We start from the raw sequence: 15,154 nt of genomic DNA on the forward strand, positions 1-15,154 counted from the left end.
CAATCCGAGGAGGGGTGTCGAATCGACGAGTTGCGCCGCTACTTCCGGTCGTTTCGTTCCGGCGCGACCGTTCTCGATCGAGTGTGGATCGATTGGTGCCGGATCGAGACGTTCCTTGTGGGAGAAATCGATACCAGAGCAAAAGATTGTCTGCGAGGAATCCTGTGGGTCGCGAGACCGTCCACCACTTTCGAACAATGGGACACGGGAGCAACGAAACGAATGGCCCCCTTCGGTCTGCCGGAATCACGGTTAGTTTGTAATTGCTTCGCGTCGCTGTCGTTACGCTCGCCGTGCGTGCGTTCGTGACACGGTGGCGCGTGGATACGTGTGTAAGATGCATCCGTTCCAGAGACACGTGCCCCGGAGAACGTTTCTCTATGCGATGGGTCTGTCAATGATTCAATGATCGAACTCTGTTTCCACGCAGCAAGAACCCTGATCGAAGCAGCTGAACCGGGGAGAGCAGTCCGCGAACTTGGTCCCGATTCATAGAGGTTAAATCCAGGATGAGTCCGAAGGATCTGGACAGAGAGTAAAGCAGAGCGAAGCGCTATGCGTTTATCGATCGAGAGAGCTCGAAGGCGAACCAGTTTGCGGTTACGCCATCTAATGGTTTTAAGGAGAAGATATCCGATCGAGCGAGCGATAAGAAAACAACGATATTACACGCGGATGTCAGCGTGCTTGCACACGGCGTAGATATTTTTAATGCGTTTCTCCTCTATCTTTCTCTCTCTGTTCGCAGAGAGCAAGCAGAATCGGAAGATCGGCGGCGGCGCAGGCGTGGCCACGCGAGCGAGCGACCGAGTCCCCCGATCGCGTTGGTTCTTCTCGTTTCAAGTGCGTTTACATGCACGCGATACACAATGATTGATTCAAAGTGTATCGAGGTCACGTTATAAAAGATCCCCGGCGACGAAAGGCGACGCGAGGCGTCGGGAAAATGTGTTACGAGGAGGAGGAAACCGCGGGCTGAAATAATCGGGGAACCGCAGCGCGCGCGATTCTTCTTTTCGTGGAAACCTTACTTCAGCGAACTCATAAGCGTTCCCGCCGGTATGTTCTGCCCATTGTACGACGAATCGAGTGTGTCCGCCCCGTCGTTGTCGTCGTCGTTCTTTCCCCCGTGAACGATCGATCTCGGGAAGCATTCTTTCATCTTTCATTTTACCGCGACCCTACTTCTATTCGAAGTCAAGGCTCGCGACGAACCCCGCGCGCGCGCGCGCCCCTTCTTCTCCCTACTATAATCGAGAGCCTCTCAAAGTTAAATGTTCACGGATGGAAGAAAAAGTTGCGGAAAATTTGTCCCGTTCTCGCCTTGTGAAAACGCCGAGGGTGTCTTCGGGTCGCGGAAGGGTCGCGCGTTGAAGGGTGAAAAAAAAAGTTCAAATGAAATCGATTCGTTTCCGCTGGGAATCATTTGCCGCGCGGCCAGGCAAATTGTGCGGAATCGTCGGTGAGTAAAAGGTAGTGGTGCTCGCAACGCTTCCCCCCCTAGAACGCTCATGGGTTTTCCCATTCGCCGGGACAGGACGGGACGGTATGGGATCCGGTGCGTGTTCACGTATCGGTGAACGTGTCGCCCCCCCGGCCACCCCCGCGCGCAACGGAGTCCTCCAGCTCTGTCCAACCCAAGGTAAATCGCAAAGGCCGAGGGTGGATGTGTTTCGCGCTATTTATAATGTTTACGGTGGCGGACGCGTTCCACGTCGAACAGAGGTGCTATTTTGTGTTATTTACTGGTTGCTTAATTACAGGTTGCCACGGTCGACCATGGGCGCCTGTATGTGTATGTGTGGCCGCGCGGCAATCGACCGCGATTCCGTGGCCACGGAAAATCGGCGACGCACATGTTCGAGGACGCACACTGGAAAAAAAGATAGGCGTGACCGACGAATTATTGCGGGGGTGCGGTAGGAAACGATTCCGCAATAAAAAAAGAAAGACCGACGTAATTCTTCCACGAACCGGCGTCGTTTCTCGTCCACCGTGCTGCTCCTAATTCTCTCTTCGATGGCGAATTCGATCAGCCCCTGTTATCGAGACGCAAAGTGCTCCCGTAAACGTTTCTATTCGCGAAAATGAGCGAGCCACCCTAAATTCCATTACTCGGTGAGCGGAAAGCGGCGGAACTCGACTGTAACTCGTTCGTTACATCCCTCCTCGAGGGGAAAAATGCGATGGGAAAACGCGGAACTCTGCAATCTTCTGCTACGTCAACTGTAACTGCAAATGTCTAATATACAGTTTATGCCCATTTGATTATACAGAAATGCAGAATTACATCGGTACGAGGTCAGAAGTAGCCAGGAGATAAATCGGATTAGAAAATTTGATCGACGCAAGAAGACAACGAACGAATAAATCGTAAAATGATCGCAACTATAGCTGGACAACAATTGCAACTGAACTGCAGCTGAGCTGCAATTGTGGCCACAACTGTGCTGCAATTGCAACTACAACTAAAACGTAATTGAAACTGTGCTGGAACTGCGCTTCTCCGTGGCGGACACGCAACGGGTGGAGGGGGGGGGGGGGGGGGGGAAGGGGGGAAAAAAGGGCGAAAGATTGCAGGCGTTCGCTTTTCCTTTTCGTTTAGAAAATACGTGTGCGTATCACGCCGCGGATCGACGATCCGTCGATCGATCAGTTCGATTCGCCGAAATAATATCGCGTCCGCCGGAACACGTATTTATTTATCTCTCTACACGCCTAATAATAGTACCGGCGATACGGATTTATCGGATCTCGGCCGGCGTGCGATCGACGCGAAGGGAGGCGCGCTGCCGAGTAAAAAAAAAAGGAAAGGGTGAGACGAGCGATGGCGACAGGGGTGAAAAGCTTGGCGGCGGGACGAGTCGAGCGGATCTTACGTAACGCGTGCAACACGTGAACAAGCGCCGGATACGAGACTGGGGGACAGTAAATCCGATTTCTCGGCGAAACTTCCGTCGCACCCGCGAGGTTTACCACGCGTGAATATTTTAAAAATGATTTAGAGGAGAAAGGATGTCTGGGGGCCTCGGAATGCAACGGTGTAACCCTCCGGATTAATTAAATGGAGCACGCGCGTCCCTTTCGCGACTATTGGAGTCGTTGAGATTATATTCTCTACATAAAAATATTATTAATAGTATTTTCTAAAAATATATCTCGCGGCTATTTAATTATAACTGAACATATTAAAATAGTAATGATTCCGTCGTTGCAGGACAAAAGCTGACAACATACGGCTGAAACGATCGCGTCCATCGGCAGAAGAATGGCACGGAAAACGGTCGAAAAGTCGCAAGCGAGATTCCCAGAGAGTCGGAAAGTGTTCTACAGATTCTCAGAGGTTTTCGGCGGATTCCCGGAGGTCGCGAGAGATTCCTGGAAGGCCAGAGAAATCCAAAGCGGCCGATATTCCCGGCGAAGAGGTTCCTGCGACTTCGGCTGGCAATGGTCCGCGAATATTTAGCAAATCATCGATCGCATAGACAAGCCGGCCGCCGGACGCGGCGATGTGCTCTTGGATTAGGTTAAGTTAACGGGGCCACAGGAAACATCATTTTCCCGACATGCGTCCCGTCTAGCATAATCCGATCTTGGGCGACGGAGCAGGAAATCGCGCTGGATCGGCAACAATAAAAGAAACCGGAGGCCGCGGATGAAGACGAGAGGGAACGGGAGCGAGAGAGAGAGAGAGAAAGGCTGTTGCTCGGTGCATTCCGATCGCTCGTGCTCGGTGCGTTGCACCTACACGGCCGCGAGTGCAACGTCTTTCGTTAATGGGGTGGGTTTGCCTGAACCTGTTGCTACAGCAAACTTAGATTTCTTGCACGCAACGAGTTTTCACTGTCAACCGGCCCCAGACCATCTCGGACAGTCGTTCTACACGTTGGGAAACGTGTTGCCCGATAATTACGATCGTCCGGGCTCGATTCATCTCTCGACCACTTCTCATCCTCGGACTCAAAAGAAATTCTCCGTATCTATAATGCGGTGATAAGTTGCACGGATTTGTGTTAGAGAAAACCGTGACTCACGAGGATCGTTTTATGACACGAATAACTATTTCCGACGCGAGAGAACATTCTTTTTCCTCGCCAATTCGGCAAAGGAAATAATCGAATAAGTTCTTTATGCCGTTACACGATGACTCGATGACGAAAATAATTCGGTGACTCGATGAAACGGAAGAATCCACGATTTAGTTTCATTTAACTACACAGGTATCTTGAAGTTGCCGCAAGGAACTACTCTTCTTTCGCATAAAGAACTGCAGTCGAGAACTCTGCAATTAATCGAGACACTTTGCAAATCGCCAGCGACTCGAGAGTGCGCTTCGCTCCCTCGAGCCCATCAATATTTATTCGACTCTCGAGCTGGCTTAAACTTTTCGACAATGAAATCGCGACGATCGATGGAAGAGATCGCGCGGGTGAAATCACGGAATCGCGAATCCGAATCCGGGTAGACACGCGACGGGATCTCCTCTCGACACGGTTCGCCAAGCCTTTGATCGCCGATAATCAAGAAAAATTACGCGCTCCTCGTCTCGATTAAAGTTAATTGAAGGTCTCCGGCTGGAACACGGACCGGGTGGTGGTCTGAAAAATCCGCGAGGATCTCAATGTTCCCCCGAGGCTGGCTCTCTCTCTCGGTGTCGATCGAATTTGGAGCGCGGAGACGACGCCCGCGTGCGGATTCGCACGCAAGTTGCGTGGGTGGCTCTCGACCGACGGGACAGAGTTTCCTGAACCCGAACCTGTTGCGGTCGTCGCGGTTTATCAACGGCGATGATCGCGGCGACGAGAGTTTCCACGGGATCGTGTTTGCCCCGGGATTTTTTTCGATCCCTGTGGGATTCGATTGAGCGAGCAATGAACACCGGGGCGAAGGGTGAATCTTCCAACCCTCAAAGACATTCACGGCAGATCCTTACCGTAGTATGCAATATAATCGTAATATACACCGCGACATAAATAAAATCAAAGTATAGCATTTTTGTATACACTTTTTATAGATTTATGAATAAATTTATAATCGTAACATTCGTTGAAAAAAAAAAATGAAACGGTAAGGACAACATTAACCATCAGATCCGGCTAAGACCCCTTTACGTTCTCAACTCCCAGCGAACGTTCCCGATTCGGATCTGAATAGAACAGAGCAAACGCGTCCCATTCCCACGTAATTGAATCGCTACTTTCTCTAGTTTTTCGTGACGGTCAATGAACTGTCTCGCTCGAGCGTGCCCGCGCTAATTGAAACAAGTGAAAACGATGGCACCGCGCGCGTTCTGCATCTGACTTCCACGCAAATGAGATGCATTTTTCATTCCGACCTGGTCTCTTGCGAGAGTTCCAGAAGAGTCGTGAGAAAGAGAGAGAGAGAGAGAGAGAGTTAAACGTAGAGATCCCCGGTCGTTTCGACGAGTCCGACCGTTACACGCCGTCACGGGAAACCAATATTCCTAGAAGCGGCACCCGCCGTTCGTTTCCTGCGAAACCGGGAAGAAGCTCGCCAAAGAGTCAAGATCAGCATCGAAATTGTTTATTGTTCCCTTCACGCTCAATTCACAAGAACAGTCAGCGATTGACCGAACACCGCCCCCTCGCCCAGATCTAACCTCTGACCCGAGCGCGTTGCGCAACGCAGATAGCCAGAATTATGCAATGACTTGTTATCTGCAATTTCTCACGGCGCCGGTGCATCGCGCCCCTTCCTCGAGCCCGTGGCGTTCCGATCTATTTAGAACTGGCCCCGAGTTCGATCTTCCGTAAACGATCGTAGAATCGAACGAATCTTTTTCATTAAAATACCCTGCCGAAAGGAATTCCAGCATGGACGAACTTTGGAGAAAAATTGGCCAACTTTGATGGACTCCGCGGAAAGTCATCGTAGGAGGACAACGGCCCTTTCAAACGAACGCTTGGAACCTCTGCTCGAAGACGAACGATCGTCGAAGGTCGGCACACACGTCACCGGGAAGGAATTCGTGTTTCTTTCGCGAAGACATTATCGCGGGGGGTCCCGTCTGATAATTCTAATTACCGCTCGGCTGCGTCCATTCATTGCTAATCGACGCAGCTTGTCGTTCCTCCGCGGATAACGTTGACGCTTTAATAATCGCTTTGTGCCGCTATTAGCGTCCCGCGAACGCACGTTCTGCCCGAGAGCCGGACAATGAACGAGGAAGCGACGACGTCTTGGGCGCAGACAAACGGCTGGCAAGTTCGACTGCAACGAAAGAAAAGAACGCCGTCTGCGATAATGTCGCCGAAGCGGAGAACTCGTTACGCTAATGAGAGGCCGATACGAATTAACAAATGTTCCTCGCGTTCGCGTTCCCAGGAATTCCAGACCCTACGTTTCGACAAATGGATCGTCGTCTTTGCCACTTTCTAGGGGCGTCTTCCAACGTCGTTAGAATTCCATTCGAACATTCGAGAGCATTACTTCACTCGAACAATTCGTAGAATTACTCTGAACGAAACGAATGGATTATTTTCTAAATTTCTGCTCGTATAAATATAGCGAGAATCGCAACACCCGTGAAATTCGTTGGAAAAATCGTCCGAGCGGCTGAGGATTGATAAAACTGGCCTCCACAGGTCCTGATTCATCGTGGCAGCCTTGGCGAATCGAACCCGTGCAGCCCGTGGGAAATCATACCGGGCGATCGATAGCGACGCAACGGTTAAAGATGCTATTGTTTTTAAAGGAATTACGCTAAGTAGATACGCGAGTTCGGCGAGGGGACGCTAATAGGTTTTTCTAAATACCCGTACAGCCCCAGAAGTGTCCGGGCAAGGTAGACACACACAGTTTTTCGATGTCGAATAAACACGATCCACGGTATCTGGGCCGGTGATTGATATCTCGGGTGTCGCTTTTGAGAGGCTGTTGAGGGTGGCGGTGGGTGGGGAACGCGGGGGTGGGGAGGGGTGGGGGGTGGCCAGGCACAAAAGTGTCCCACTTTTCGAGCCGGCCTAGCGTGCGCGCGTTCTATAGCAGCTTCGATCGGAGCCGCTTTGTCCCGACCACCGAAGGATCCATCCGTCGAAAGAGCACGTCTCCTACACGTATATACATGTGTGTGTATATCATATTTTCGCATACGGGTCTACCATGGGAGAGGAAACGCGAGCGCGCGCGCAAGGCGAAAATAAACGGGAGAGGACGACGCGAGACAGCACACCTTGCACCGGACGCTGCTCCGCGGCCACTTAACGAGACCGTGAAATCGTTCGAGCATACATCGCGAGGCCATAGCTCGTCCACGTGCCATCCACATCGAACGGTATCCCCGCGATCCAATTCGAACGCGAAACCGCGCTGAAAATCCGACGAGGATGATCTCCGGTCCACCGAAGAATCGCTGCGGAGAGTCTTGTCTGGCTATTGCTGGACGATTCTACTTGAATCGCGGGCGACTTTGCCGACTCGGCGAAACCATCCTTTTACTCTTCAAGGTATAATTTTCTTCATAGTTACGATGTAATTAGAAGATTCTCGATTGTTTTAACCGACCCTTGATCTCAGAATTAACGTCTTCCAAAAAAAACGCGTGTCTCGCAGCAAACATCGATCGTACAAAAGATTTACACCTTGCCCGAGAATCTAGCCATCGAACGGATGCAAAGAGAGTATATATGTATACTGCGATCGGGTTAAAACGGTCCCCAGCGACGAACAAACTTCGCGTTGCGGCGGATTGATTTCACAGGAAAGTTCCCTTTTTTTTCTTCTGCCGGTCGCCGCAGAGTCTATGGAGAAATCTCGCGCGGGAATAATGATTCGCGAACTGCTACGGCCACGGGGAAACTTTGGTAACGCAACAACGCGAAGTTCGAACGGGTTCGTCGACGAGAATGGACGGTTAGAGAACAAGCGTCGCCCGTTACGAATTTCGCGGGCGCGCGTTTCCTTCCGCGCCTCGGGACCGACCTCGTTCACGGAGGAGAGGGGGACGACACCAGTTTCGAACGGGAGCGAGTCTGAGAAACAATCAATTGGAAAACTGGTCGAGCTCCATTTCGCAATTGTTATTAGCGGCGCGCGATCGTCGCATTATTTTCTCTGCTTTTCTCCTCGTCTTCCCAAGCCGCTCCCGCGACATATTGTCGTATTATAACAAACGCGGACTCTTCTCTCGTTGAAACACTGTTAACGCGTCATCAGTGTCGTCGCTATTTCGTACGAACGGCAATATTAGAATGTCTTTTTTTTTTCTTCATTCAATATATCGAATAAAATATCAAAGGAATTATGCGAATAAAGTTTTGTTCGAACAACGCTTCAAGTAAATTGTTCGAATAAAAGTTTGTTCGTGTGATGTGCAATGCGGGATCGCGTTTCGATCCCGAGAAAGAAAAACGTCGTGGATCGGTCGAGTAACAGATTCCCGAATTAGAAGGGCCGTATTACGTGTATCGTCGCCGAGTAACCGAATTCGAATCAATGAGGATGCGAACGTGTTCCGAACACATTCCGCGGAGTGAGTCACGGCACTGACTAACTGCTCGCCGTCTTTTCAATTCTTGTCTCCTGTTTCTTTTCGCTCACCGCGAGAAGGAACTGTGACTGTGCGCGGCGGTCGCGTGTGCGGCCAGGTTGTTGTGCAATAATCGCGTTAGAAAATGATACGGTAGCCCCAGGAAGGATCAGCCGACGAAATTGGTGCAAGCCGCGGGGTCCCTGGCGGCGCCCGATTCGATTTCTTCGCGTTCGTCGACGGACAGAAACTAATTGCCCAGGCTTTATGCATTTACCGATCGGGGTGGGGTGGATCATCGGTGTGACCTAAAACCAGCGGACACGAATCGAGTCTCTTGCGATCGACTAGAATTCGAGATTGGAAAAAAAAAGACAAAATTGTCGTCGAAACCTGCATAATTAGCGAGCGGAGGTCGGCGCGATTCCAGCGCGGTGAATCATTAATCCCACGCGAAGGAAAAGAAAGGGAAGAGAAAAGAAAGAGAACATGTGCAGCATCGATATAATTCCATCGATGACTCGCCGAACACAGTATCGGATTTTCAGCTCGTCAACGATTACGGGAAATTTCACGGAGAATCGAATCAACAGTGTCGCCTCGGTCGATGAAGCAACAATTGTGACAGCGTGTCCAGCGTGCGCAACATTTGAAGCCAGATAAATTAGCAGCCCCTCCATTGAAACGCCAAAAGAGAAGCGGACCTTCGACGATAAATATCTTAGCTGGTAATTACGTGGGTGCCGTCTAAACAACGTGCCAATTCGAAATGCTGCGCATGCCAGGCCCCGGCTTCAACAATAAACCACGATCTATCGGCGTGTGCGTGTCTCTCTCTCTCTCTCTCTCTCTCTCTTTCTCTCTCTTTCTCGATCGCAGAGTGAAATACATCAATACACCTGAAAATACATGTATCTCTTGTTATTTTTACACCTATTGAAAATTAGTCCGATGGAAACGCGCCAGTTTTCGGCCAGTGACATATTCATTTCGAATTGAATTGAATTTGTTTCGACAAAGTTACAGAGACACACAGTGCCCACGCGATAATCGTAGAAAAATCGAGTTCCGACCGATCCACGTTTTGGATCACGGAACAGAGAATACGGCGCGCTTTGGCAACAGGTGAGAGAACAACGTTCGAGCAGCCACGATGCCGCGGCGTTCCGTGTAAAGAGCGAACGATCGAAGGATCGTAAAGGATCGACTCGTTCGAATTTGAATCGCGATCGCGTGACTGCATCTCCGATCCCAACCACGACCCCTCGTGATATAGTCCTAATACATGGCACACCGGTCAAGCTCGGTGATGCAATCGACGTCCATCTCAATCACGCGTAATGGAGGCGAGTTACGCTGATCGATATTCATTTTATCGATGGCTCGGAGCGACAAGGATCAAATCTCGGCCGAGCGTTGTTTCGCGTGTTTTTCCGAGCGACGGCCTTCGAACGCGTTTCGTTCGCCATTTTGCCGCGGCCGATTTCCTTCTGCTGTTACGCGAGGGATAGTATCTCGGAGTCTCAATTATGCTTATCGCCAAATTCTTCATTTCCGACAGAAAATTTAGAGATTTTGCTTGATCGAAGTTCTAACGCGTGTCTGCAACGTATAATGATCGGAGGCAGGGGCGTCGACTTCGAGAGTACTTTCTCCGGTGGCGATTAATGGCTCCATTTCGACAAACCGAACGTGACGGCACGCGTCCATCAACGTGCGAACGAAAATCGTTCTACAGTACCGTCACGCGTTAATCCGAACGTGACACGGTTCGTTTCCGCGAAAAGGAATTTTTAATCGACCGACGGGGCACGGTGGTGTGTATTTATCTGTTCGCGGATGCTGTACGGAATTGTAATGAATTATATGAAACGGGCTTTAAGGTGTCTCAAATTGTCTTATCCGGTCCGAAACGATTCCGGACAGTCGGAAGTGATCGCGAACGAGTCGGAAACGGTTTAAAAATGTTGACCAAGCGGAGCTAACTTGAACGGACAGATCAAAGGAAGCAGGAAGATTGATCGCAGCACGGAAATCGCGAGCGGCGTTGCATCAACCGACAATTTATTGAATATAACGCGCGCGCGTGAAATTTAAAGGCAACGGCGTCCATTAAGCGGCAATTAAGCACGGCGATCTGACATGAAATTCCATTTCACGGTGGCCGCGTTAACGCAGAGACCGATCAATTCCGATGCTCGTTCCCCCGGCGAAATTTATGCCCGCGGTTTAGCAAAAGAACGACCGACGACCGACACGAGGCCCCGGCTATCTCGATCGCGAGAGGTCTTCAAGTACAATTGCATTTTCAATCCAATTTATGCGACTCGAATAGCCGGAGAGCCAGCGGCAATCATTATTCTGCCTCCTCGGCACGATTTTCCGTTCCCAACTAATTTATGTGTTTGAACGCGAGCCGAGAGTTGCTATTCCGTTATTACGTTTCGCGGGCAGAATTTCGTTTTCGCCTTCGACGGCGGGCCCCACTGTGTTTCGTCTATTCTTTCGTCCCTCTTTCTTCGCGGTTGCAACGAAGGGATCGACTCGAGCTCGAGAAATATCCGCTTATACAGAAAACTCGTGTTTTACGGAACAATTTTTGCAACTCGTAGAAATCTCTGCGCCCGTTCGGGAAAAAGGGAAGCATCGCTTTTCTCGGGATTAATTCGTGCTCTCGAGGAGTTCACTTCCTCGAGAATCCTCCGCCTTGTTTCTCGAACGCCTCGCGACCGCCACTTCACCCACATACAGGTGACACGATTTCTGGCGAGCCCGTCGCCGCGAGATATTCGGTCGCAGCACGCGAAATCCCCCGAGGTTTCGCAACGCTTCCTTTCCGCTCGATCGTCTCTCGAACTCTAAAGGGTCGTCTTCGCGACGCCGCGTTTTCAAATGGCGCGAGGCCATCGTGTTCTCGGTCGTATCGGGAATCGACCAGTTCGACGAGATGCACGGGCTATGTGAAATTTTTTTCGTGGACGCCGTTCATGGTCGAGCGAAGCTCGTTCCTTCCCCAATAAATTAAAAAAAAAAAAACAGAAACGCGACTGCGATTTTTTCCCACGGAGTTGTGGCGCTTTGAAAATAATCCTTGCGCCGGCATCGACGTTATCGAATGTGCACCGTAGGGAGGCTCTGACGTCCGGATTTGACCGCGAAACTTAAAATACAAGAAACATGGCGTTAAAATAGAAACTTCAAGCTTTAATTTAAAGAAAAAGTCATCGTCCTACGACTGTTCCTCGCGGAGTTATCATCGGTGAATGTTGGCCGACTTTTATCGAAAGCTTTCTCACGGTGCAATTGATTTCAGCGATACGATTGAATGAATGAACGTTGAACGAGAACAGATTCCCCCGGTTCGACGAAGAAAGGCCCTTATCTCGCAGAAAGATCCGCAGACTAATTATTGCAGTAAGTTTCGGCGAGAGGGTGTGCTTCGGTTACTAAATTCAGGCTCGCGTTTGCCATGCAAGGCAACCCAATTTCCCAACGAAGAAAAGGGGTTTCCGTGGATTCCGTGGACGGGCGACGGCGGCGTGTGGTTCGGCACGCTCGACGCATTCGAACGAGATAAGACACGACACGTTTGCTCCGCCGCGCGATAAGATCCCTCGCAAACTCGTGGCGAGACGCGCCGCGAAGGCGGAACTGATTAAGGAGAGGATTAGAGAATTAAAAGTAATCGGGACTAATATCGGTTCTCGTTTGAAAGGCGTTGTCGGAAGACGGTGTCGTGTGTCCTGGATTCGTCGGTCAGCCACGCGAGCGAAAAAAACCCACCCGGCAAAAAGCGAACGCGCGCGACGCCCGTGATTTCCACGGACGGTTTTAATAAGCGTTTTAATACGGTACACTGTCATCATCCTCGGTGTCGTTAGAGCTGGCAGAGTACCGGTACGATAAACTAACTGGAACCAGGAAGTGGCCGATGTCGTGACAAGTCGGCGTACGTCCACCGAATCCTTCAGGAAGGACCCGCCGGCAGGATGTCGTTCTTTAACCGGCACCATGCGAAGCAGCAACGACGGGAAAAATCGATTCAAGGTCGTCCAGAATTTCTCGCATTTTTAGCGTCTTGAATCTCGTCTGCTTTGAATAAATTGCCAATCGTGCTATTGTTATTATCAATTTTATTACGCTTCTCCTTTCATTGTATTTTCGGAATAAAGATCCGATCGCGCATCAACGTTGTATCATTATTCTAATTTATACCGAGCAAATCGAACCCTTCGACACCCCTGTGACAAGTTCACCATTCCGAAACGAAAATGTTCCTTATTACTTTTGGAAATGTTATTCGAAATGAAGAAAATTCCATTTTCGGTCGGCCGACCCACATAATAGCGACGATGATTGTCGACGCGGAATTAAGGAAGAGCGTGCGCGCGCCACGGATCCAATAGAGACCTCATTGTGGCGACGCGTGACAAAAGATCGTCCTTCGAAAGGGACAATCGTAATAACGTTTGATAAGAATCGTGCCTGGTTTCCCCTGAATAAAGGAAACTGGCAGAGAATTGTCAGGCCGCCGCGCTGTTCCTTTATTGTTCTTAGACCAACAGAAGCGACAACTTCCGAGTTTCGAGGAGCGGCATCGATCGACCGACCGAAACGGAAACAGATCGGAAGGATAACCGTGTAAAACGATCTATCGATTTGCTATCCGGAAGAACCGCGAATCCACACCCCGACGTCGCCGAACGCTGCTCGAAAAAAATTACATATCTCGCTACGAACTATCTCACGACGGATTACCTCACGACAAAATATCTCATGACGAACCGTCTCATGACAAATTACCTCGCAACGATTTCTGTTATCTAGCGGCGATTGCTTAATAGTATTCGAAAATTGTCGAGAATCAAGAACTCAAATATCATAACATAACTTGATCGAGCACAATTATTTGAAATAGAAGACGACAGAAGTAATGATGTTTTAATGGAGGCTATAGGCGCATCGCGTATTTCGTTACGAGAGAATTATTCGGCCTGTCTCGAGACGATTCCGTCGGGTCCGTTCCATTTCTAGAAACCAGAGACGCGACGACACCAGCCCGACAAAGGAAAATCATGGAAGACGGCTGTTAATGGGGAAGCGTTATCGATGAAACGGTCCTGTTATCGGTGTCAGAATGATGGTCACTCGGAAACAATTGAGTGACGCGGGGATCGATACAGGCCGACGAAAATTTCGACGGCAATCGATTTCCCCTTATCCCCCTATGTGCGCGACACCCTCCATAAATGTTTCCCTCCTTCGCACCGAGACCCTGAGGATTATCGAGCATTTTTATGGCCGTCATAAATGGACAAAACGACACCGTTCCGTTCTGCGTGGGCTTCGACGACGGACACATTTAAATATTGAAACGAATACAGGAAGCTTCACAATCGCTAATCTTCGATAAATTCGCGTAATATTTTCTCAGCCAGGCCATAAGGATTGCAATCCTTCTGCGAACTCGAGAAATAGCGGGCGAAGATGCGAGAGAGAAATAGGGAGAGGGAGGAGAGCGCTTGGCATTCGTTTCGGTGACCTTTCGAATTGCCGAGCTTTAAACTGCTGTAATTATATATTCCTTTCAGCATTAAAAAAAAACTAAGCTGTGATCCCTCGTAATCGCTCGCGCAAACATCAAGCCTCCTTATTGATTTAATTACCCGCTCGCTATAAATAGATATACGATCTCCAATCATCTTTGCGGACGTGATCTTTCCATTGAAAAGAAACCGCGAAAATCCTTTGCAGGCGTCGTCCTCGATACCACGCCAATTACGAACCGGAATCGCCATCTCGATTTCTTGTAGGGCCCGATAAAATATTCGAACAAAAGAAACCGAGAAAGGGACTTCGAAAAAGTCACATGTCTAGGGCGAGCAAAATGGACGAGCCGCGCTTTAGCCGGCCGGAACACCGGCTCTCGACTTTATTGCGAACAAAAGAATTCATTTCCAGCCTGTACAATACGCCGCCGCTTATTATACACTTCTGCATTGTTCGAAAAAACATTTTTTTCAGCCGATCGTTTCAGTGGACGACATCGGTCACATCGACGATTCCCGCCGTTCAACGTTCCGTCGGCCATCCTCGAATCGTTCACGCGGTCGTGCAAACAATGAAAAATTATCCTGAAACGATAATATAGGTACACCTCGGTCTAAAGCTGTTTGTAATATCGATTCTCCCGTCGATTTACGAGAAAGAGCAAGCGATCGTTCCGTCGGAAAATTATTATTCCCAAGTTTGCACTGGCAACGGCAAATCGAACATTTCGCGTCCTCGGTAGAAGAACAGCGCGTTTGGATCGCGACGCGATGAATGGGGGGCGAAAAGAACTTTTTATCTCGCGCACCGAACGATCGTAGATAAAACGTAGGCACGCGTGACGACACGGTGTGCACGCACGGCTCCGGACCCAATTACACCGTGGAACATGTGTCACAGACGGCCGTCCCCGAGAAAGAATGCGCGCGGAGCGTTTATTGATAACGAGCAGGCGAGCATCAGGAAGCAGTAATTACGAGAGGGAATTATTTATAGCCCGGATTTTCGTAGCACCTTTCGCAGAGGGACACGCCCGAACGGAACCGGCGTGTTCTTTTTACTCGTCGTCGCCTGCGCGCGACCGGTACATCCTGAGAAATTACGGAAACGCTAGTC

At 49.9% G+C, this 15,154-nt stretch overlaps 1 protein-coding gene and 1 long non-coding RNA gene across 6 annotated transcripts in view; one reads left to right on the forward strand and one right to left on the reverse strand.

The window, feature by feature from the left end:
* Nucleotides 1-15,154, reverse strand: part of Scrib (scribble planar cell polarity protein) — a 38,436-nt gene that overhangs the window by 19,978 nt on the left and 3,304 nt on the right. The window lies entirely within an intron of this gene.
* Nucleotides 12-6,889, forward strand: LOC144470495 (uncharacterized). 2 transcript variants are annotated; one of them, XR_013494133.1, is made up of 4 exons: nt 12-251; nt 353-1,059; nt 1,764-2,118; nt 3,218-6,889. It is a non-coding gene; the product is annotated as an uncharacterized LOC144470495 (long non-coding RNA). The 2 variants fall into 2 exon arrangements; XR_013494132.1 differs by having other exon boundaries at nt 12-1,059.

Source organism: Augochlora pura, chromosome 5 (assembly GCF_028453695.1).
Source record: "Augochlora pura isolate Apur16 chromosome 5, APUR_v2.2.1, whole genome shotgun sequence".
Classification (NCBI taxonomy): domain Eukaryota; kingdom Metazoa; phylum Arthropoda; class Insecta; order Hymenoptera; family Halictidae; genus Augochlora; species Augochlora pura.